General features: G+C 33.1%; 1 long non-coding RNA gene across 1 annotated transcript; it reads right to left on the reverse strand.

The window, feature by feature from the left end:
• Positions 1-336: 336 nt before the first annotated feature.
• On the reverse strand, positions 337-2,921 carry LOC111884844 (uncharacterized). Its single transcript, XR_002847914.3, has 3 exons — positions 2,188-2,921; positions 1,867-1,973; positions 337-546 (listed from the first exon to the last, which is right to left on the reverse strand). It is a non-coding gene; the product is annotated as an uncharacterized LOC111884844 (long non-coding RNA).
• Between the last annotated feature and the right edge of the window lie 20,745 nt (positions 2,922-23,666).

A 23,666-nucleotide genomic window follows, 5' to 3' on the forward strand; every position in this document is an offset into this window, starting at 1 on the left:
TGAGTAATCGAATAGGGAATCACAAAGTGAAGAAGAAGAAATGATTGTGACGACACACATGTAATTTTAAAAGAGAAATCAAATATTCTTTTATTTTTTATTATTCATACTTATCTTCCAATTTACAACGGTTAATATAATATATATATATATATATATATATATATATATATATATATATATATATATATATATATATATATAGTGGTTCAAATGAGAACAACAAAAGATTAAGAACTCTAAGAACCCCCATTAATTAGTAAATATTTACATTATATTCTTATTAAACATGTGAAAATTCTATTTTTTTCTCTTTTTGATACAAAAAGGGCAAAATTGTAATATTTACAGTATAACATTTTCATTTTATATACTCTCATATTTGAACACACAACTTATATAAGTTACAAGTTTATACAGTCCATTTATAGTTTAATTCACAAAATTCACAACTTAGTACAACCCATTTTATAATAATTCACAAACTCAAAGAAATCAAAAATTCAAACTCTATTACTACTACCACCACACACTGCCACCAACCACCTGTACCAGCATCGCAACCATTATTTTCTTCTAAATTAGATATGTAAACAAAGTCATGCATTAATAACTTAAATACTGCATTCACAGTCTAATAAAACCACTTATTTCACTCATTTTAAATTTAATGCAAAATTATTATTAAAACTAATGTATTCTTACATACTTGTACAACACAAAAAATAAATATATTTAGAAAAAAAAATTAACAAAAAAATTTATGCATAAATCATTCATATATTAAATTGTGAATTTAATATATTAAGTTGTGAATAAAATTTACATTATTTCAAAAGCTAACAAAAAAATTGTAAAATAATCACAGCTTAATGTCAATTCATTCACAACTTAATACAATCAACTCAGAATTTAATACACAAATTCATAGCTTAATATAGTCAGTTCATAGTCTAAGAAGAAAATACACAGTTTAATGCAGTCAATTTACAGTTTAAAACACAAAAATCCAAGTTTAGTACACAAAATTCAAAGTTTATTACACAAAAAGTATGCATACACAAAATTCATAGCTTAATACAATTAACTTTATAGTTTCATACACATAATTCACAACTTAATCTAGTCAATTTATAGTTAAACAAAAAATTCATAGCTTAATACAGTCAATTTGCAGTTTAAAAAGAAAATTCAAAGTTTAATGCAATCAATTCACAGTTTAAAACACAAAAATGACAGTTTAGTACACTAAATTCACATTTTAATACACAAAAAGTAGTATTCACATCCATATTATAAACTTAAAACACTTATTACAATTAATACACAGTTTAATATAGAAAATTCACAAGCTAGTATTATAAATTCAAAGTTTAATTCAAAAAAAATTATACATTCAAACCTTAATAGCAGTTAAAACTAAGATTAACAAAATTATACGACAAATGAGAGGTTAAAACATCAAATTCACACTTTAACAGAAAAAAAAACAAAAAAAAAAATTTATCATATAGATCTACAATAGATGCAAGTAGAAAAACATATTATCAACTTAAAACTTTTAATTCATAGTTAAATAGAGTATATTCACTGTTTAATACAAAAAAAAAGTATGTATTCAAAAGCATATTATCAACTTAAAATTTTTAATATAATCAATTCACACTTTAATACAATTAATTCATAGTTAAATATACAAAAGTCACAGTTTAATATAGTCAATTTACAGTTTAAAGAACAAATTCACAGCTTAATGCATTCAATTTACAGTTTTAAAAACAAATATCACAACTAAATACACAGACTTCATAGTTTAATATACAAAAAGTATGCATTCACAACTAAATTCGCAGCTTAATAACTTACCAAATTTTATTGAGGCATTTCATAAAACACCTTGTGTGCATCTTTTTTTCAGAACTTCCTTTTGTAAGCACCATCAATGTAAACACCATACACACACCAGATCTAACCTGAAAATAGATAAACACATCAGATCTGATGTCGATTTGCTGGTGTTTTGACCAGAGATAAGAGAGACATAGACGGAAATGAGTTATAAATGAGAAGGAGGCGACACATAACAGATCTGGTACAAATCCGATAAACATTTCGCCGTTAATAGAACATATCAGAGAAAAAAATAAGTTTAAGAGTTCGGAAACAAAACGAGATCAAGATTAGCACCTGTAGGTTGAGATGAGGACTGCGATTTGCGATTTTTGATGCTCCGACAACGACACCAACGGTGGGGGAACATATTTGATGTAGATCCAACGATGGAATGATGAAATAGAAAGAAAAACCTTTGTATAATAACACCAAATTCTCAGATCTACATCAGATCTAAATTGATCTGGTGTAAATAAAGATAAAGGAGGTCTCCAGTGGTAGTTTGTATAAAGAAGTAGATCTGGAGGTGGTAGGACATTTGGAGGCGAAAAAGAGCTCCATACTCTGTCACATCTGTTATTCCGGCGAAGCAGATCGAAGAGTTTTTCTCGTGCTTCATCAAATTTGAAACGTTGGAGATTTGGAGAAGAAGCATATTCAAATTTGAAAATAGAGTGTAGTGTTTTCTAGGTGTTCCAGCAAAGCAAAGCGGCTGATGGAAGGCGATAGTCGGTGTTAATGAGATAGATGGCGGTAGAAGGAGGTGACGCTCGGTGGTAATGGCAGATCTGAAGTCAGGGGTTCTAGATCTGAAGGCGAATGCACCAGATCTGAAGGTGGATGTTTTAGATCTGAAGGCGGCAGCTCCAGATCTGAAGATCGTTGTATTCCGACGACGACGAGGACGGTGGTGCCGGCGATGGTGGTGGTCGTTGGCAGTAGTAGGAGGTGAGAGAGAGAGAGAGAGAGAGAGAGAGATATGAGAGAAAAGTTGTCATGTCTGATAATTAAAGTTATAAGGTAAAAAAATAGTTTTTATGGTTCTTAACTTTTTATGGTTCTTATTTGAATCTTTACTTTTATATATATATATATATATATATATATATATATATATATATATATATATATATATATATATATATATATATATATATATAAAAGTTTTTATGGTTCTTAACTTTTTATGGTTCTTATTTGAATATTTACTTTTATATATATATATATATATATATATATATATATATATATATATATATATATATATATATTATATTTTATTATTTTATATGAATAAAAAGATAGATAAAAATAAAAAATAATATGATATTTTACTTCTGATATTAACATAAATTGATGTTTAAGTTGGTAGTGTAAGGAGATAACATTGAGAAATGAGAACGACACAAGTAATTAAACTACAAGAAAGTCTAGAATCTACCCTTATAAATGAAAATAACTTTGCCACATGTCCTTCTCTCATTCAATTTGCCACATGTCATTTTGTCATAATTTAGAGATATATTTATTTTCCACTTGTCATTTTTTTCATTTTCCATTTCTAATATATTATTAATTAGTTTCCATAAATTAAACCTACCATAATGATATTAATTTCAAATTTTAAATATTAAATTTCAATTTCAATTTCAAATAAATTTACAGTTTAAACCTTTGTATTTAACATTTTGTTATAATTAACCTGTTTAGTATACGGGTCTGATAACTAAACAATAATTTTAATTTATTTATTTTTTGCATGTTTTTTTTTCTTATAATTTTTATTTATTTCAAATTTCGAATTCAAATAAACTTTTCATTTAATCTTTTTTCTATTTAACATTTTGTTTTAATCAACCCGTATAATATACGGGTTCCACAACTAGTAAGTATGAAATTTGGTTATAAAATCAAATTAAGTAGCAAATTAGCCATTACGGTACATAGATTGATAACAATTTGGATTTATCTATCTTGCTACGAATTTACGTATCGATGGAATATAATTTCAAAGCTAAGACTTCTATTGTGAGTGGCAGAGTGGGTTTTCATCGAAAATTGCTAATAATTATGCATCGTATAACTAACTGGCGACGAAATTTGCTACCGAATGATTTTAAGACTTATTACAATTGATTTTTTTTTTTATTAATGAGCAGTATAACTTATTTGATCTTTATTAACCATTTATTTTCAACCATGAATCTAATCTGCTATTATATATATTTTTAAATTTGCTTGAGTTTCATTCGAGATTTAAACTATAAACCTCAAATAGGAATAACAACATTAATATTGTTAGGTTAAAAGCCATTTGTATCAACCATTTACTATTTAAGGTTTTGTATATTTTACCATTTATCTTTCTTAATCATATTTCATTTTACCTTTTAAATGTATTTTAGTTTTAAATATGTTTTATTTATCTACTAGTTAATTATTTTTTATCTAATATTTAATAATATTTTATTTATGAAATATAAACTTATAATAAGTATAAAATATTTTTAATTTTCTTTTAACTATGAGGTGGTATTAAATGAAGGGTTTATAGAACATTTTAAATAGATTATATTATGATAGATTACTAAGAATTTTTATTTTTAAAATAGGTTATCAGTAAAGACTAATAATTACAGAGATCATTAAATTATAATTTAAAGTTAATAAAATATAAAATGATAATAATTTAAGTCATAAGAATTTTACCATTGAAAATGCTCTGAATTTAAAAATACAATGACAACAAAGATAGAAGAGTTCATTTTTTCCACCCATCCAAACCACTTATGTATTATTTTCATATCGGTTTTTCTTTCTTCTCTTATTTTCATCTCTTTCGTCAAATAACTCATGGAAACTCATCTTTCAATTTTTGTCTAACTCATTCAATTTTTTATTCTAAAATAAATACAAACTAACTAAAAACATATAAAAATAATTCATAAAATATAAAAGTATTTCAAAAGAAAATAAAAGTTTAATTAGGTTTATAGAAATCTAATTATATTTTTCTAACTTCAAACAACTATATCAAAAATACCGAGTTATATATATATATATATATATATATATATATATATATATATATATATATATATATATATATATATATATATATATATATATATATATATATATATATATAAAACTTAAGCAGAACTTTGTTGAGTTATCGAAACCTTTGCATTTTAACGCTATATGGCATGTCTAATGCGATTTATTTGTTAAAAACAACTTCTGAAAAGGGTATTTTCGGACATGTCAATCGATAAGGTGAGACTCTTTTTTGGCATGCCATTATGGGTTCTTATGGGTGCCATTTTGAGCTATGCATATGTCCTTCAATTGTTTTACTTTGAAACTATATTGTAACTAATTGGGTTGGTCAGCTGCTCAAGAGTTGATGTTGATGTTTGTGTTGGGTTTATATTTTAAAAATTAATTTCAAAAACTCAAGATTTAGCAAATTGCCTTTATAATTGCTAGGTTATGATCAACATTTCACCATATTAAAATATAACATTTCATATACTTAAGTTCCACTATGTATCTCAGGTATTAAGGATACAACAATAGTACATTTATCAAGTATCTTTGTCACACCCCCGGCCGACAGCGGAAACGCCGAGGGTTGACAATGTGTACAAATCAAAGAACATCAATCTTCTTTTAATAACATCAATTACATCGGCTAGACTAAAACCTATCTATATACGTGCAACTTGCTCTTCCATGCGTTGAGCTTCTCTTCATCCTATGAACACATGCGATTTTTGAAATTGTCAACTTGATGTTGGTGAGTTCATAGGTTTTATATATATATCGATAAAAAAATTTTAAAACTTTTAGGATTTTTGTTTAGGAATTTGTTTATCTAATATAATTCCTTATTTCCTAGGTTTTCAGATTCGTAGTTTCTAAAAATCCTATTTTCATTTTTTAAATCTTATCCTTAGGATGTACTATCTATCCTAATATTTTAGAATTATCTTTCTTTAAAAATCTTTCTTAATTTAAGGATATAATACTTATCCTAAACTTTTATATTTTTTATCGAATCTTTTTAATTGAATCATACAACTACAAGCAGGTGTACCTCTAGGCAGTTTAAATTAAGATTTTACGAACAGTATTACCATGATCCCCTATAATCGACATTATAGACTGATATATATTTTGATAAACCAGTTTGATAAGCATGCATTACCCCCCTGCACGCAGTAAAATCTTTTAAAACCGTAAAAGTGGGGTCGTGAACTCATCCTAGTAGCGTGATCATGTAGACTCTGGATACTACATCCAAAGCTTCACGCCATCAGGAGGATTAATGGAATCTCAAGAAGGAGAGGATATATTTTTGAGGTGTGGAAATTGAGAAGTGAAAGCTTCTATTCATAGAGCTTATGCGCGCGACGTGCCTTGTTCGCGTCGTGCACAGGATTCATGGCTCCACCAAATCTTACTATGTGTCATACTTCTGGTGGTCCACGTCTCTCACATCTAGACGAATCTTGGTGTCAGGTATGTACACCGTCTATGGCGTGCACTTCATGCGCACCTCTTAATTTTCCATAAAAAATCATATATTCCTTATAGGAACCTTGTTTTTTTTACATTCGTTATATATTTTTGTAGCTATCGTTGATTATTACAACTTTCCTTAAAGTTGGGTTATCAAAGTTTATGTAACATCCTGTTTCGGATCATCTAAGATTAGGGTTTGTGGGTTGCAACCCGGGCATGAGGAAGTCTCGGGGTTGCGACGAGTTACTAGAAGCGTAGGGTATCTCAACACCTTTCCGTGAGTATGAGGTTCATTGGAATCGGAGTTATATCGAGGAAGCAAAGTGATTTTGTGTGTTCTTGGAGTAAAGAAGGAGATTTGGAGAAGGAGTGAAAGTCCAGGCCTTGGATTTGAGCATATCTAAGTTGGGAGCTTCGTCATGAGGTATAAAGCTCCAATCTTTCTCACTCTTTTGTTTTGAGCTTCATATTAGAGTATTTTAGGGTTTTTGTCCCAAAGTTGGAGACTTTATGAGTTATTGAGCTCCATAGACTATGGCCAACCCCATTTGAGTGTAATAAGTGGTGTTGGGTCATAAAAATCAATCCTTGGACGTTGAAATCAAGCCATGCATGAGTTATGAGCATTTTGAGTTAAGAGAGTGAGTGTTTTGGGTGTTTGTGATCATATCAACCATGCAAAGGCTTAAAGTCACTTAATTCATGGAGTAAGGGCTATTAGGGAATCTAGATCTGTGATTTAAGTCAAGGTCTTAACTAATCAAGACCAAATGAGTAGAAAGAGTGAATCTGGGGAATACGCTGAGCGGAATTCCAGTTCGCCCCGCATACTGCCCCAGTGTCCCCAATGGCGAATCTGGATTCGTGAGTACACTGAGCGTACCAAGGGAGGTACGCCCCACTTAACCTCACTGTGGACTTGTGGGCTAAATCTCATTTTTGGGCCTTGAGTGTTGGGCTTGGAGTTTGGGTTTGTTGCAATAGAGTTTTAGACCAGAGGACTATATATATGTCCTTTGGGCCCTTGAGTTGGGGTTGCCATTTAGATTTCAGAATTGGGCCTCGGTAGTGCCCATTTATTATTGGGCATTGGTGGGCCCAATGGGTTTTAGGTTATGGATGAGCTAGTTAGTGGACTACCTTTTGACCTAATGAGTAAGAATTTGAACTTAGTTCCTAATTGGGTTAATTGTGGGTTTGGCTTAGAGTTAGAGGTCGGTGCGTAGCAACAACGTTTATAGGGGTTCTTTATCATCCGAGGTGAGTCTTCTCACTATACTTACCATGAGTGGCATCTTTATGTGACTGAGATGTCTTATGTGTTTATATTAAGTACTGAGATATTCTGCATTATGTCTATGTGATTTATGTTGTGTATTATTTTGTGCTTAGTGATTTGTGGAACCGGAGGGTCCCATTAAGACACATTGACCAGAGGGTCTTACTGTGTTATCGCCTCAAGTGGCTAATGAGTTGTGTGTGGTATTTTGGGGAACTCACTAAGCTTCGTGCTTACCATGTTATGTGATATGTGTTTCAGGTTTTTCTCAGGATCGCGGGAAGGCACCGACTTGATTAGAGTTATGTTTTGAGGATCCTTGATTATTAATCAAACAATTATAGAGTTTCGATTTTTAAATTAAATCTATGAGATTTTTTGTGAAATGTGTTATGAGAATTATGTGATTTAAAATGAAAAAAAATGTTTGAAAATTTACGGTGTTACAATTGAACTTTTATCTTTAACCCGTATTTTACGTTTCTCCAAAAATCGTATCTTCTTTATACTAACTTCATTTTTGACATTTTTCACCTCAAACTTCTTATCTCATGGAGTACTATGATTTTCCTTTTAATGAATTTAGGCAAAACTCAACCGATTTATTTACATCATTTTAACGTTAATGATGTTAATTATGTTCTTGATTTTTATTTTTATAAAATCATAACCCTACAATCTGCATCCGGTTTTTACAAAGTTTATGTCATTGGTATCAAGTTGTGTACTTTCCAAATACACTAACCATTATTAATATCGGTATGACTTTTTGGTCACTTATTTTTGACCCTATTAACATTTTTCCACTTATAAGTAATAGTATATATCTGATCATATTTTCTTGAGATATGAAAAACTCTAATGTTTCCATATGTCCATGGTAATCTCTAGTGACGGTTGTTGATGAAAATTTCTCAATTGTCATAATCTCTCATTACAACGATCCATGAGGTGATCTTGATGCGGGCCTGTTCAATACTAATTCGCTGAAAAGTACTTATGAATCTTGGTTACAACCACTTGCGTACTTTCATATTGTTAAAGTCAACGAATCCTATTCATATTAGTCTTACTTCATAATTGCTCCCATAATTATAACCGACTATGAACTTTTAGAATGATGAAAATTTTCATGGATTAAACATGTTAATATAGAACACAACAAGTATTGATGTGATGATAACATCCCTGTATATCAAAACAATATAATAATTGTTGTATTTATATTCCAATATCCAAATACTAAATTCCAATCAATATCTTATTTCTAGAATATTGAAGTCCTATTAGCTGAAGTGTGACCAATCATATAACTCATCTTTCAGAGGAATAAGAGAACTTATTCTTAGTGGGTTAGTATATAACAATCTAAACAACATTTTAGTGTATTCTACAAATACGTAATTAGTAGATTTGGGATTAACGCTTAAGTCTAACATACACTTCAAATCCACAAAAACATTTAGTAAGATAGGGATGGAGAATTTCCATACTAAATCTTATTAAATAGTTTTATCTGATAATATTTCCAAATGATTACGATAAAGAGAAATTACAAGGGTTCTCAATGAAAAGCATAAAGACTACAAAAAATATAGTGGATATAAATACTAGCTAGACAAGACCCTAATGGGCTAAATGTTAAAGGGTCCATAAACAAGTGGGATAATAATATATAGGCTAACATCCCCCTCAAACTCACAAGGCCATAGCAATAAGCATTGAGAGTTTGTCACACAAGAACCGAAACCGAGAAGTCGATAGAGCCTTCGTAAAAATATCTGCAAGCTACAAGGTTGATGAAACAAATAGAAGCGATATGGTCCCGAGCTTTAGGTGATGACGAGTAAAATGACAATCAATCTCAATGTGCTTCGTCCGCTCATGAAAAACAGGATTCCTTGCAATTTGTATTGCACTTTTGTTATCAAAATGCAAGGGAGTAGATGAAGACATGTGAACTCCCATATCCGCAAGCAGCCATCATTTAGTTACAGCCATAGCACGGTATTAAACCACCTTGGAAGATCTAGAAACAATGTCCTGTTTCTTGCTGTTCCATGAAATAAGAGACTCTCCAAGAAATACGCAAAATCTGGTTGTGGATTTACGATCATGACAATGCCATCCTAAATAGCATCACTATAGGCACGTAACTCAAGAGTAGGAGTTGAGGGAAACAAGAGGGTATGAAATTGAGTGTCACGAAGATATCTTAGAATACGGAGAAAAACTCCCCAATGAACAGATGTAGGAGCAGTAACAAACTGACTGATAACATGAACAACATGAGCAATATCTGGACAAGTAACTGTGAGATATACCAAACTTACCACAATAGTGCGATAAAGATTTAGATCAGACAAAGGAACACTAATAGTAGGAGAGTACTTTGCATTGGGTTCAAGAGGAGTATCAACAGTCTGAATGTCAGAGAGGTCTGCTCGTGTAAATAAGTAAGATATATATTTAGTCTATGAAAGAAGATACCCTTTCTTAGACTAAGCAACCTCAATACCCAAGAAATAACACAGCAAGCCTAAATCCTTCATAGCAAATCGATGATCTAGATCATGATGCAAAGACTCAATACCACCATGGTCATCACTAGTAATAATCATGTCATCCACATATAAGGACAAAATAATTTATCCTGCACTCGAGCATCTAAGAAACAAAGTAGAATCAGGATTACTCTGGACAAATCCAAGAGAGGTAATCGCTATCGAGAATTTCTCAAACCAAGCACGAGGGGCTTGCTTGAGACCATACAAAGCTTTGCGAAGCCGACAAACCTCACCTGGATGATGTTGAATTCCTGGGGGAGGAATCATATAAAAATATTCATGAAGGTCACCATGTTGGGTTTTGAGCATTCTAACACTCCTAAGTGTACATGCAACCCTAAATATCTTGGATCTATGTTTTCTCTATTATACATGCAAATATGAACTTCCAAGGTATTATCCTAATCTAGCATATAAAACTATCAATATAACAAGATAGAATACATACCTCTTTGATGTAGAAAGTCTTCATGAAGCTTTAGTGCCTAGTGCCCCAAGTGTGACACCTCAAATGGTTCACACAACACCAAATACACTTGGAATAACTTGAGAGAAATCTACACTTCATGAAATCGGCTAGCCCCTTCTATTACTCACACTAGTGGCCAATTTTGTCAAGAATAAGATCTTTATATAGTGTTACAATTAGGGTAAACCCTAATTGTCATGACTTTCCATTTCCTTGGATCCATGGGTTCAAATACACCATGGAGCATCCATGGACCATCCTATGGGTTTTAGCCCAACTTGATTATCCATGGAGCATTAGCCCACTATACAAGTATGGATGATTTACACAATCAACCCATATATTCAATTAGTCTTCTTTTGATCACTTAATTAATCCTAGATTAATTCTTGATCAATACTAATTAAATAATCTTATTATTCTTATTATTAATATACTAGAACTTATAATATATTAATAACCATAAGTATCTTATTTCTCTCATTATAGTCTATCCAAGTGCATGATGCCATGCAACCCAAATGGACCATGCCGGGTCGGGTCAAGTCTTACCAATTATAGTTATGGACTTAGACATTAATCCAACAGTCTCCCACTTGGATAAGTCTAAAACTATTATTGCGTATGACTTCAGGAACCAACTGGGAATTGTAGCTCTCAAAAGCTTCTGTCGAACTCTGACCTTGTCGATGAACTCTAACCTTTGTCAATGACTTGTCCATTAGATAAGGGATCATATATTCCTCCATTCTAGATATCATATGGACTGAGACATGGATTATAATCATTCTCTCTGTCCATTTGTTGTTTCCTGATTTCCGATTTATGACGACTGACTAATTGAACAAATCAAATCAGTCCTGGCCCGGCCGAGCACTTCCATTTGTCATCATCAAATCATCGAGGGGCCCACAGATATCGCTTTTATCCCGAAGGTAAAAGGAATGGAGAAACTTCGACTCATATGGCTTGTTCTACTACTTGTTGAATCATACACAAAGGCACATTTTATAGCACCGAGTTACCAAATGCGTTTTCGTGCAATCAATGTACAACCAACTCATAGTAACAACTCATATCTATAGGTTTGAAGAATATAAGATATTATCGTCTCATGATCACATGTGATAAAATCCATGAAGTGATTCCAGTGAGCGCGGGTTGAATCCAATACTCAGAACTTATGAGCACTCATGAGTGCTGTAGCCCTTTGTCCAACACCTTAGACCTCTACAAGCCAACCCATGACAGTCTTAATTAATATCTACTTCCCACATATGAAGGACTATGGATGGTTTGAATAACTTAGTCATTCCGGAAAAATAACCCAGTTTATTCGGGAAGTCAAAACATGCAAAGTGAAACACAATAATAATTGAATCCAATATGGTATCAAAACCTATGAACATAAATAAAACACCTTTTATTTATCACCATATGATTACACATTATTCATTGTATACCGTTTCAGCTATCAACTTTATTCTTGAATTTAAAATAATAGTTGTCCCATGCTCCAAGCATGTACACTATGTTTTCTAAACACTAGTCAAGCCATACACCAAGTATGCATACTATGTTTGTCTATGATCTTTATTTTGTGAACTAGATCCATTGAGCATAACTTCAATGATTCTCTTTTCACACTCCCAAATCCTTACTGCAAATACAAGAATTCCAAATTCATGTCATTTACTGAAATCTGTTAGATTCTAAACTTATATGCATTGATCCTCTTGTAATGATTATGCACAAAGTCAGAAAGACTTAACAACAATCATTACAGAGTATTCCAAAGGAGATCAGCTCCTTGGAAACATCCTTTTTGCATTAAGTTTCCTAATCTTAAACAGATTGAAAATTCTAACTTTGAAACATTTCCAGATTCGATTTTGACTATCACTTCTGAACAAGAGTTGCCTCCTTACAGACTATGTCAATATGGTCCTTCCAGAATTATCACTATACTTCCAACTGTCCTTGAGCATCCAATCTTTGGTAAACCTTAGATTGTCCTCGACAATTGTTTAATCCTTTTAGTCATATCCAGTTCTAAACCTTTTCCCTTCTTAATGCCCCAGGCATTTGGAAAATTTAAAAAGGATGAATATAGCACATGTAATCGATCCTATATCCGAAGCATATGGGACACGATTCATGATGTCTCACATAAAGACTAAACCAGTCTTTTGCTATAATATTTCTATTTCAATTTTCCAAGTTCTCATAATTCAGATTATGAAAGGGATGTCGTAATCATAATAGAATTTTAGAACGCAAATAATTGACTCATATACAAAATTTCCTTATGTTGAGCCATTCCAACATGAAATTCATATATATCCTTTACTAAATGATTAAAACCTCATGATCTAAGCTTATAGATTTGAGATGAAGTATAATTTCCTCTCCCTTAATTATAGCAAAACAACTCTTTCCCAATTGAAACTTTTGTTTTCTATAATTAACATTGCTAACTTGCAATACTTATCATAATTATCATGCTCCCACTAACATGATGATTATTAGCATAACACTTATGCTCCCACTAGCTTTGACATGTACTCAAAAATCAGCTGACTTTCTTACCAAAGTTCAGATTTCTGATACTAGATTGTTTTTGATAAGACTTTATCAAAATCATACACCTTCCCTTAGATAGCACACTTGTGTGTCTAAACAATTATGAAGAGGGATGCCGTAATCATAATGGTTATATCTTTTTGCCACTTCTCACAAGTCCAGGTTAGTGTGCCGGTAAACCACACACGCTCCACTAACGACTTTGAGAATGCAAATATCACAATTGCTATCTAGCTAAAATCTACTTAGTGAAAGTGTTTCCTCACCATCATTTTCATGAATCGGAGAGAAAACTTACGACACTTAGATTTTTATGGTGTATGTGTTCTTATCCATGTGAATTGTCAAAACCATGGTCACAAGACAAGGATAATGACAAATCCAAACTCATATGGATTGAACTCAATCTTAACTTCTTGCCACCTGGCAGCTCAAGGGCCTGCCATTGCTTCCAAGTTGTTGTGCAACACATTGAGAACTATAAGAACTCATATGCAAAGCCAACTTTAACTGGAATGGGCACATAATATGTCAACATGATAGGTTATAAACCTCAAGTCATGTGATAGTGAAGAACTTCAGGTTCTATTCTTGATTAGTTCTTGAGACTTTCAAGACCTTTAAGACTCCTACTGTCCTCTTGACCTATAAGACTCCCTTGTCAAGCATCCAAGAGATAGTGTGGATTCTAATCAAGACAAACACTTCACACAATTGGCTTAAGTTGGTCTTTGTTTTATCCAAAACATCACAACTTACCAATTTCAAATGTACAAGAGTAGAAAACTTTTACTCTTACATTTGACAAGTGTTTTAAACCTTCTTTGAGACATGCCACTCAATTTACAATCTTGGAGTATGACTCTAAGACTTGTATTGGAACGAAGTATGACTCATCTTCTTGATTTAACCACTTCTACAATTCAAGTTCCTCTTCTTAGTCATAAGAATGCACTAAGGTTTTTCCTTAGAGAACTAATTTTGATATGGTTTCTTAATCATTAAGATGATCACAAAACTGATACTAAAGTACTCTCCCATCCTTTCAGATTTGAGAAACTTTTATCTTTCTGCCTAAGTTGATTCTTCTTATTCGCTCCGCCTTATATTGGAACCTTTTCCAATGTCTCAGAATTACACTTAAGCTTGTAAGTATAATCATATTTACCGAGCTTCAGTAAATTATGACGAATAGTCTTATCGATCTTTTGTGGTGGACTTAATCAGTGCACAAGAATGTGTACTCGATCCCTTAGTCCTTTACTTGACTCACACATCCATGTGACCGAGTAATTTGTCTTAATTTTTTCCAATACTTGAAAGTTCTCATTCATCATGCTATACACCTTGCATGATTCCAAGTCCCGGTCCAATTGAAACTTGGGTGATGAGAATCTTTCCTTATTTGGTAAATTTAGACATTACCACAAATGAAAGAATCAATTTCATATTTCCACTCTTGCCATTAATGGAATCATATAAGCAACAATTTTTCCTCAAATGCCATTGTAAGGATATTTTAAAATAAATAAAATCAAAATTTTCCTTTTATTTTAAAACTTCGCGGAAAAACTTATCCTTACAATCCATATGAAAACTTGTTGTTATCTATTCTTAAGCAAAATCTCATAACTCCTAAGAAGTAGCTCAAGAATCCGATCTTCAAACTATGCGATAGAAATCCATCTATGCCATCAGATTCAACATATTCTTTCTATTAGTTTCTTCACTTTTCTTTGATTCTTAAAACATCACCATGTGACCCAGTCACATCATGTATGAAGAATCTCAGATTAGAAACTTAGTAGAGTTAGACAGTGGACTTTACCTGAAGTAGAGTTAAACTTATTGACTTCAACATCCTTAGGTAAATTTGGCAGCTTCGCAATCAATGCCCCTTTCTTTGGCAATATAAACATATGGTCCCTTTGATAATGGTACACGGGACTATCACAAACTTAGCTTTTCTCTTTACCATTTGGTCAACCGAGTTGACTATGGCCGATCCCTTTCCATTAGGAAGAGAATGCTTTTCTGGATTTCCTGTGTCACTATTGTCAATGTCCATCAAGTTTTAAGGAAGTTGATCTTAACAAATAGATAAGATCATTAAGGGTCTTGTCATAGTCTGTTTCATAGGTGTCCCAAAGGAACTCACTATGTGACTTAGAAAGTGATTGAACCACCAACTTTCTCAAGACTTTGACACCCAACTCTCCCGGCTTGTCAATATGTGACTACATCTCCAAGATGTGATCACACCTAGACCTTGCCTTGCCAATAGGGCTTGAGTGACCTTGAACTTGTGGGTTAGGGAGAATAATTGGAGGAGGTGAAAGAAGTATGATTTCCAAGGGACATCATCTTCATTTAGGAAAACTTGTTTCAAGAGATTTGGGAAGATCATAAATGTCTAAACCAAACATGTTTTTGGGAGATATTCAAGATAGTTGATTTAAAGTCCTTAATATGACACCCAATATGAAATATTAAGGCTAGGACCCAACAAACTATTTTATAACTTAGAAGAGGGATGCCGTAATCCAAGCTACAAAATATTTGAAGGTAGGTGAATGACGATTCACCAATTTCTACCATGAAAAACGAAATAATAATTAGGTTTCTAATTGGTTTTGAAACTCCTAGATCTTTGAGATTCATTGAACTGTTCAATGGCATGTTTCAATCTCGAGTGTGCCCTTCAGGTTTTGTGACTGGGATGTCGAGGGTCACAAAACAAGGTGTGAAGTAACCATGCAAATTACTTTGTACCCTTAAGTGTTTACCCCTCAATCGATGTGCCGGTTAACCACACACGCTCCATCGATACTAAGATAAACATTAAGTTACCCTTTTCCTACCTTGTTAAATACGAGTTAGTGTGCCGGTTAACCACACACGCTCCACTAACCTACTTATACAAAGTGCAAAGTGTAATTTCATAGATTAGCACCTTATTCACATTTTCCTAAGTAACTAAGATTGGGTATTTATAAAAGGTTTAGTTACTTAGTATTTATCATTAATACTTTTAATGAAGGGAGAATTCTAGTCCTGTCAAACCCGTTCGGCTAACGACCCTCCACCAGTCAAGCAAGCGGTGGGTGAGAGTGGACACCCATTAAGTTGCCATTTTATAGGCAACAACCTTATACCCACCTTATAGACTGACTTCGTGAATGAGGCGTACTAGCGGTAAGACTGACTTTATATATATATATATATATATATATATATATATATATATATATATATATATATATATATATATATATATATTATTAACTTATAATATTATAAAGTATAAGGGTTGAATTTTAACTCTTTAAAATTCTAAGGGCTAACTTCGAATTAAAGTATTCATAAGAGAAAACTTTACAAATTCCAAAACTTGAGGGCAAGTTTTGAAACTATTCAAAACTAATTAATTCCATAACTTATGTGTTTAAAGTAGTTTTAATCCAAAAACTCTTCAAGTTCCATAACTTGAGGACAAGTTATGGAAGACTTTAAACTAATAAAAGAATTAAGTTTTCTTTATTTTATAACTTATAGAATTAATTAAGGTTACACTTTTTTTTAATTTATTATTTAATGAAGAGACTCTTGGTTCTCCATAACTTGAGGACAAATTATAGAGTCATAACACCATTTAATTAGAACTAGACTCTTCATTTTGTAACCTTTGCCAACTTATATGAGTTTTATGAAACTTAAATGTGACTTTTCATATAACTTGAGGACAAGTTACAAAAACACATTTTAGAATCAACTCTTAGATTAATTTGGATTGAAAACAACTATTTCATTCAACTTTTCTATTAATCTAAGCAACTCACATGAACTAGATAATTCAAATCAAACTTTTTCATGTAATTAGTCTAAACGTTAAACTAATACAAAACATGAATCTATTGACAATTATCTTTGAAATTGGATTAGCATGAACATTACCACATCAAAAACAAGATTATAAGTTCAAAAACATCTTAGGGTAATGTTCCTAGTCCAATTCCAACCAAAAAGGTCGAATTTATGCTATCTGGGGGTCCAACTCGTCGAGTGCACGAACCAACTCGGCGATTTGGATGCTTTTTGCCTTGGACTCGGCGAGTCCATTCATTGACTCGGAAAGTCTGCTGGGCAGACAACATCAAAACTCGATTTTCCAGCTTCTTTTGCAAGTATAACAAGAAAACAAGCCTAGGCTCTGATACCACTGTTGGGTTTTGAGCATTCTAACACTCCTAAGTGTACATGCAACCCTAAATACCTTGGATCTATGATTTCTCTATTATACATGCAAATATGAACTTCCAAGGTATTATCCTAATCTAGCATATAAAACTATCAATATAACAAGATAGAATACATACCTCTTTGATGTAGAAAGTCTTCATGAAGCTTGAGTGCCTAGTGCCCCAAGTGTGACACCTCAAATGGTTCACACAACACCAAATACACTTGGAATAACTTGAGAGAAATCTACACTTCATGAAATCGGCTAGCCCCTTCTATTACTCACACTAGTGGCCGATTTTGTCAAGAATAAGATCTTTATATAGTGTTACAATTAGGGTAAACCCTAATTGTCATGACTTTCCATTTCCTTGGATCCATGGGTTCTAATACACCATGGAGCATCCATGGACCATCCTATGGGTTTTAGCCCAACTTGATTATCCATGGAGCATTAGCCCACTATACAAGTATGGATGATTTACACAATCAATCCATATATTCAATTAGTCTTCTTTTGATCACTTAATTAATCCTAGATTAATTCTTGATCAATACTAATTAAATAATCTTATTATTCTTATTATTAATATACTAGAACTTATAATATATTAATAACCATAAGTATCTTATTTCTTTCATTATAGTCTATCCAAGTGCATGATGCCATGCAACCCAAATGGAACATGTCGGGTCGGGTCAAGTCTTACCAATTATAGTTATGGACTTAGACATTAATCCAACACACCATTCAAAAATGCATTCTTGACATCCATTTTAAAGATCTTCCACTATCGAACGAATGCAACTGCAATCATAGTACGAGCTGTCGTCATCTTTGGAACTTGGGAAAATGTCTCCTCCTAGTCAAAACCTTACTGTTGGGAATAGCATTTTGCTAGAACTCTGGCCTTGTACCGCTCAACAGACCCCTCAACTTTTGTTTTTATCTTGTACACCCAAAGACAACCTATCGTATGTCTCCAAGTGGAAGAGAAACCAAATCACATGTATGAGTCTAATGAAGAGCAGTGAGTTCCTCATCCACAACATTCTGCCAAAGAGGATCTAAAATAGCTTCTCTATATGATTCAGGTTTAGACAATGCTCACTATAAGTGAAGCAAATGGTCCTGAGTATGTGGAGTAAGAAAAATATGGAAGCTTGGTGGACTTGACAGGATGAGTAGATCTCCTGAGGGGTGGTTGTGGAGGCGGATTATCAATTTCAACAGTCAGAGGGATAGAATCAGGAATAGGGGGAGTCGAGGAACTCTCTAAAGAAGTAGGTGTGTTATGAGCTGAAGGATCAGGTGGCATAGATGGGTCTTGAGCCTCTATCCCTTCATCAAAAGGATCAATATGTAGAAGACGAGACTTCCTTACATTGTGGGTTGTAACACAAATCAAGTAGAAAGGAATATGTTCCAAAAAAGTGACATGTCGGGAAACATATAACTTCTAACTCACAAGATCATAGCAATGGTATCCTTTCTGTCCAACACTATACCTCAAAAATACACAAATAGCAAATTTCAGCCCCAACTTGTTCCTCTCAGCATGAGGACGAAGAACAAAACAAGTACATCCAAAAACTCGTAAGGAGGAATAGTCTGGTAGATGACCATATAATTTCTCAAAAGGGTACATTCATGAATTCAAGGAGTAAGGATACGATTAATAACATAAACCATAGTTAGGACTGCTTTTCCCCAAAATGCACTAAGGACCTACGCAGACAGGAGCAATGAGCGGGCAGTCTCAACAATATAACAATGTTTTCGTTCTGCAACACCGTTTTCCCTAGGAGTGTCAGTATATGATGATTGGTGTATGGTACCATCAAAATCAAGTAACTGAGTAAAATTATTAGAGGTATATTCACCGCCTAATTCACACCTGAAGAACTTCATCATAGCCGAATGTTGAGTTTTAATAAGAGCTCTAAAATTGTTGTAAATACCAATGAAACCAGATCTGCGTTTCATAAGATAAACCCATGTATATCAAGTATAATCATCTATAAAAGATACATAATAGGTTGACCCACCCTTTGTGGATGCCGTTGCAGGACCCCACACATCATAATGAATAATTTCAAAAGGAGCAGTTGAAAAAGACATACTTTTGTTAAAAGGAAAAAGTAGAGAATTTTTCCAGTTTACAACCACTACAATGAGAAATATCACAGGTGTTCAAATGAACCAAAACACCACTAGATGCTAGAAAACTCAAACGTGTTACAAACACATATCCCAAACAAGAATGCCAAAGATAAAACTCAGACGACAAAGGACTCAAACGAAAAGAAAAAAAATCAATGCTAGAGGCAGCAACATCAAATACTTTGAGAACCTCCAAGACATATAGTTCCCCTACCCTACGTCCAATCCCAATCACCTTTTGGTGTGTTGACTCTGAATATAACACATACAAAATCAGAAAAGAACACCCAGTTACCAGACTTACATAGCTGACTGACTAAGGCAAGATTTAAAGTAAGTTTGGGAATGTAATAAACATTAGGGAGAGTGATATAAGAAAAAGAGACAGGCCCAACACCCTCAACTAGCATAGTTGTATCACTATCATACATAACAGAAATAGACGACACATGTGAAAAAGAAGTAAATAATGATAAATGAGGATTCATCTGACGGGTTGCACTAGAATCTAAAATCCACAAAGATGAGGGAATACCTGATGTACCGGATGAAGTAGGACCAGAATGACACATGGATGTAGACATGGCAGTGGGATTAGAGGCCAAATATTGTCTAAAACTCTCAAAAACCTTGGGATCCATGCAGATGGTGGCATATTTCCAACAAATTCTGTGTTAAATGGTGGTGTAGCAACACCAAAAAACTATAGAGGATGAGGTGTCCATGGAGGAGTACCATAGGAACGTCGCTGAAACTTCTGTTGACCAGACCTATTTTGTTGTCCCAACTGAGGCTGACCATATTTACCCTTGTTGACTAATAATGGACACTAAGATTTCTAATGATTTTTCTGTTTGCATAATGCACATTCATCATAGGTAACCCTTGAAGTTTTTCGAGACCGATTAGAGGAAACAGCAAGCACAACAGTAGTGGAAGTAGGAATGGAGTTTTCTTTAAACCCTTTGTCCGCATGAGACTTGATATGATTCTATTCAGCAATAAACTCATGAACAATAGAATCCACTGAGGGAAGGGGAGAGCGATAAAGAATCGTTCCTCGTAGGCCTTGTAAATCAAAACGCAAGGCCATCAAAAACTGGATCAAACGCTGTTCTTCCCTCCTAGCAATGTAAGGCTCAAAATCTTTTAACTCATTAGTTTCAGGAAGAGCCAATTGATCCCATAAATCAGGCATAGCAGCATAGAAATCTTGAATGCTCTGGTCATTTTATTGTAGAGCATGAATATCATATTCTAACTGGTGTTGTTTAGCAAAACTGGATTGAGTATATAGTCTTTGGAAGTGATTCCAAACTTCCTTTTTTGCATCATATCTAGCGAACTGCATACCAATAGACTGAGTAACATAATTATTAATCTATGTAATGACCTTGGAGTTACCAGTATCCCAAGGATCAACCAATAAATCAAAATTCCCAGTTTGAGGCATTGAGGGTTTGGCTTTAGTCCTAGTGAGATAGCGCCACATATTCTTCCCATGAAGGAAGTTCTTCATAACGTAACTCCAATACATATAGTTCTTTCCATCTAAAAGAGTACTGATTGACTGAATGGAATCATCATTTCCAGTCATGTTGATAATGAATAAATAACCACAATAACAATATAGCAATCTGAGAATGAGAGGAGTAACAAACCAGTGGAAGCAATCAATCAGACAACAAGAAATTGAACATCAACAACGAATCAACAACAATATCAAATGAATACCATCAAACAAACAAAATTCACCAACAAAGAAACCTGAACAGTTTGAGTGAAACTTCCTTCGAAACTACTACAATAACCCTAGAAAATTTTGATCCACACCACAGATAATTGCTACAAAAGCTTTTAACAATGTATCAAACCTCCACTCTGATACCATGATAATGTTGCCAAATGATTACGATAAAGAGAAATTACAAGGGTTCTCAATGAATAGCATAAAGACTACAAAGAATAAAGCGGATATAAATACTAGCTAGATAAAACCCTAATGGGTTAAAGGGCTAAAGGGCCTATAAACAAGTGGGCTAATAATATATAGGCTAACATTATCTACTTGTTAGTTGGTGGTTGCATTCGAAGTATAAGTGATAGTGATTAATGTAGGATCCCAAGAAGAATAAAAAGGAGGATATTTCTACCGATTAGAGAGTAAACCATATCAAGTGAAGTTTAACTCATCCTTTATTATCAGTAAGGATTTGGATGGTTCTATTGTTTTGTATCTCAACTTTATATTTAAAAACTTCAACAAAGGTATCACAATTACGTTTTAAAATGTAAAATATAATTACCACGTCTATAGTTGTTAATTAAAACGATTTGGTATGTTATGATAAATATTTATACATTAATTAGAAAGGAAGCCATACATCAGAGTGTATAGTTCCTTAATATTGATTTTCTATACGGTATAGTAAAATATCTTTAGGAATCTTTTAAATATAAATAATATTCAAATATGCAAAATGAACTACATTAATTTACTTTAAAGACCCCTTTTTTGAAGTTGGAATATGTGTATATCATTTATATAATAAAGATAACAATGCCTTACATAAGTTTGATTTTAAACAAGTTTAAGTTAAAAGTGTTTACGTACAAAACTTGTTATTTATTTATATTCATATTTACTTTATAATTCTATTAAGATATCTACTTCTCTAAAAGAGAATTCTAATCATTACAGAATATGATGGTGATCATTATGAAAAATGATTTAAGTAAATAATCAAACATTTAATAATTAACTGAGACATGTATATTTAAAGAAGCTAAATGAAAAACATACGTTGTGTTGCGTTTTTATTCAAAATAGTCCAATTATAAACACTAAATTAGAGGTAATTAACAACAAAAGCATTTTTGTTTAAATGGACTAAAACCATTTTATACCCACCAATGATCATTTTGTAATAACTTAGAAATATTAAACAAAACCAAAGAAGAAGACAATGGTAAAACCTTTGAATACTTTGGTTCCTTTTGGCAATTATGATGTTGATGAAGATGATTTAAGCTCTAAATTAGTCTCTATAAAGTATCCACCAAGCAAGCTTTGCACCACTAAATTATGCTAGTAAATGAAAGATCTTGTATACACAATAGTCATTATAGAATGATATTTGTAATGTCCCAAAATTATGAGGTAAAAATTTCATTTTTAATTCAACCAAAACATTAGTTATGTTTTAGTCAACATTCGATATCCTTTTTCTAAATATCTAGAAGTGCTTTATAGGAAAACAATTATCAAAGTACAATCCCAAAATCATCATAATGTGGAAACATGGGTAGATGCTTTGCGATCAAGTTGGGCCCTTCCCTTTTGAACCAGAAGTTCTGGACACCATAACCATAAAAACTGTAAGCATAATGAAATACTAGGCCCCCTCCCTTCGTCCGGCCTCGCCCGACACCGGGTCCTGCCCGACATCAGGCCTCGCCCGGTATCGAGCCCCACTCGGTATATAGATATGTCAATCCTCAGGCCCCGATCGATACACATCTAAGCTTATAAACATATAATCATACGAACACATGTGATAATCACAAAGACAACAACATACCATACAATCATTGAGCCCTGCTCGGCATCAAGCCTCACTTGGTAAGAATAAAACACATACTGATAACTAGCATACAATATACTCATTAGGCTTGCCTGGCATCGGGTCGTGCCCGGTAAGCATACCATCACATAACACATGAAAGAGTCACGAAGACATCTAACATCCTAACATATAAACCATGGGCCGACATTAGTGCCTTCGACTCGCTAAACACGGTGAGGAAACTCACCTCAACCCACTGATAAAAAATGACTGCTTGGGCTGCTGAACCGGATGACATTGTGCCAGCTAACAATAAATACAAAAATCAATCAACAATCATCAAGAAATCCAAATTCCGAGGCCCACTCTATAAACCAAC

The sequence above is a fragment of the Lactuca sativa genome, chromosome 4 (assembly GCF_002870075.4).
Source record: "Lactuca sativa cultivar Salinas chromosome 4, Lsat_Salinas_v11, whole genome shotgun sequence".
NCBI lineage: Eukaryota > Viridiplantae > Streptophyta > Magnoliopsida > Asterales > Asteraceae > Lactuca > Lactuca sativa.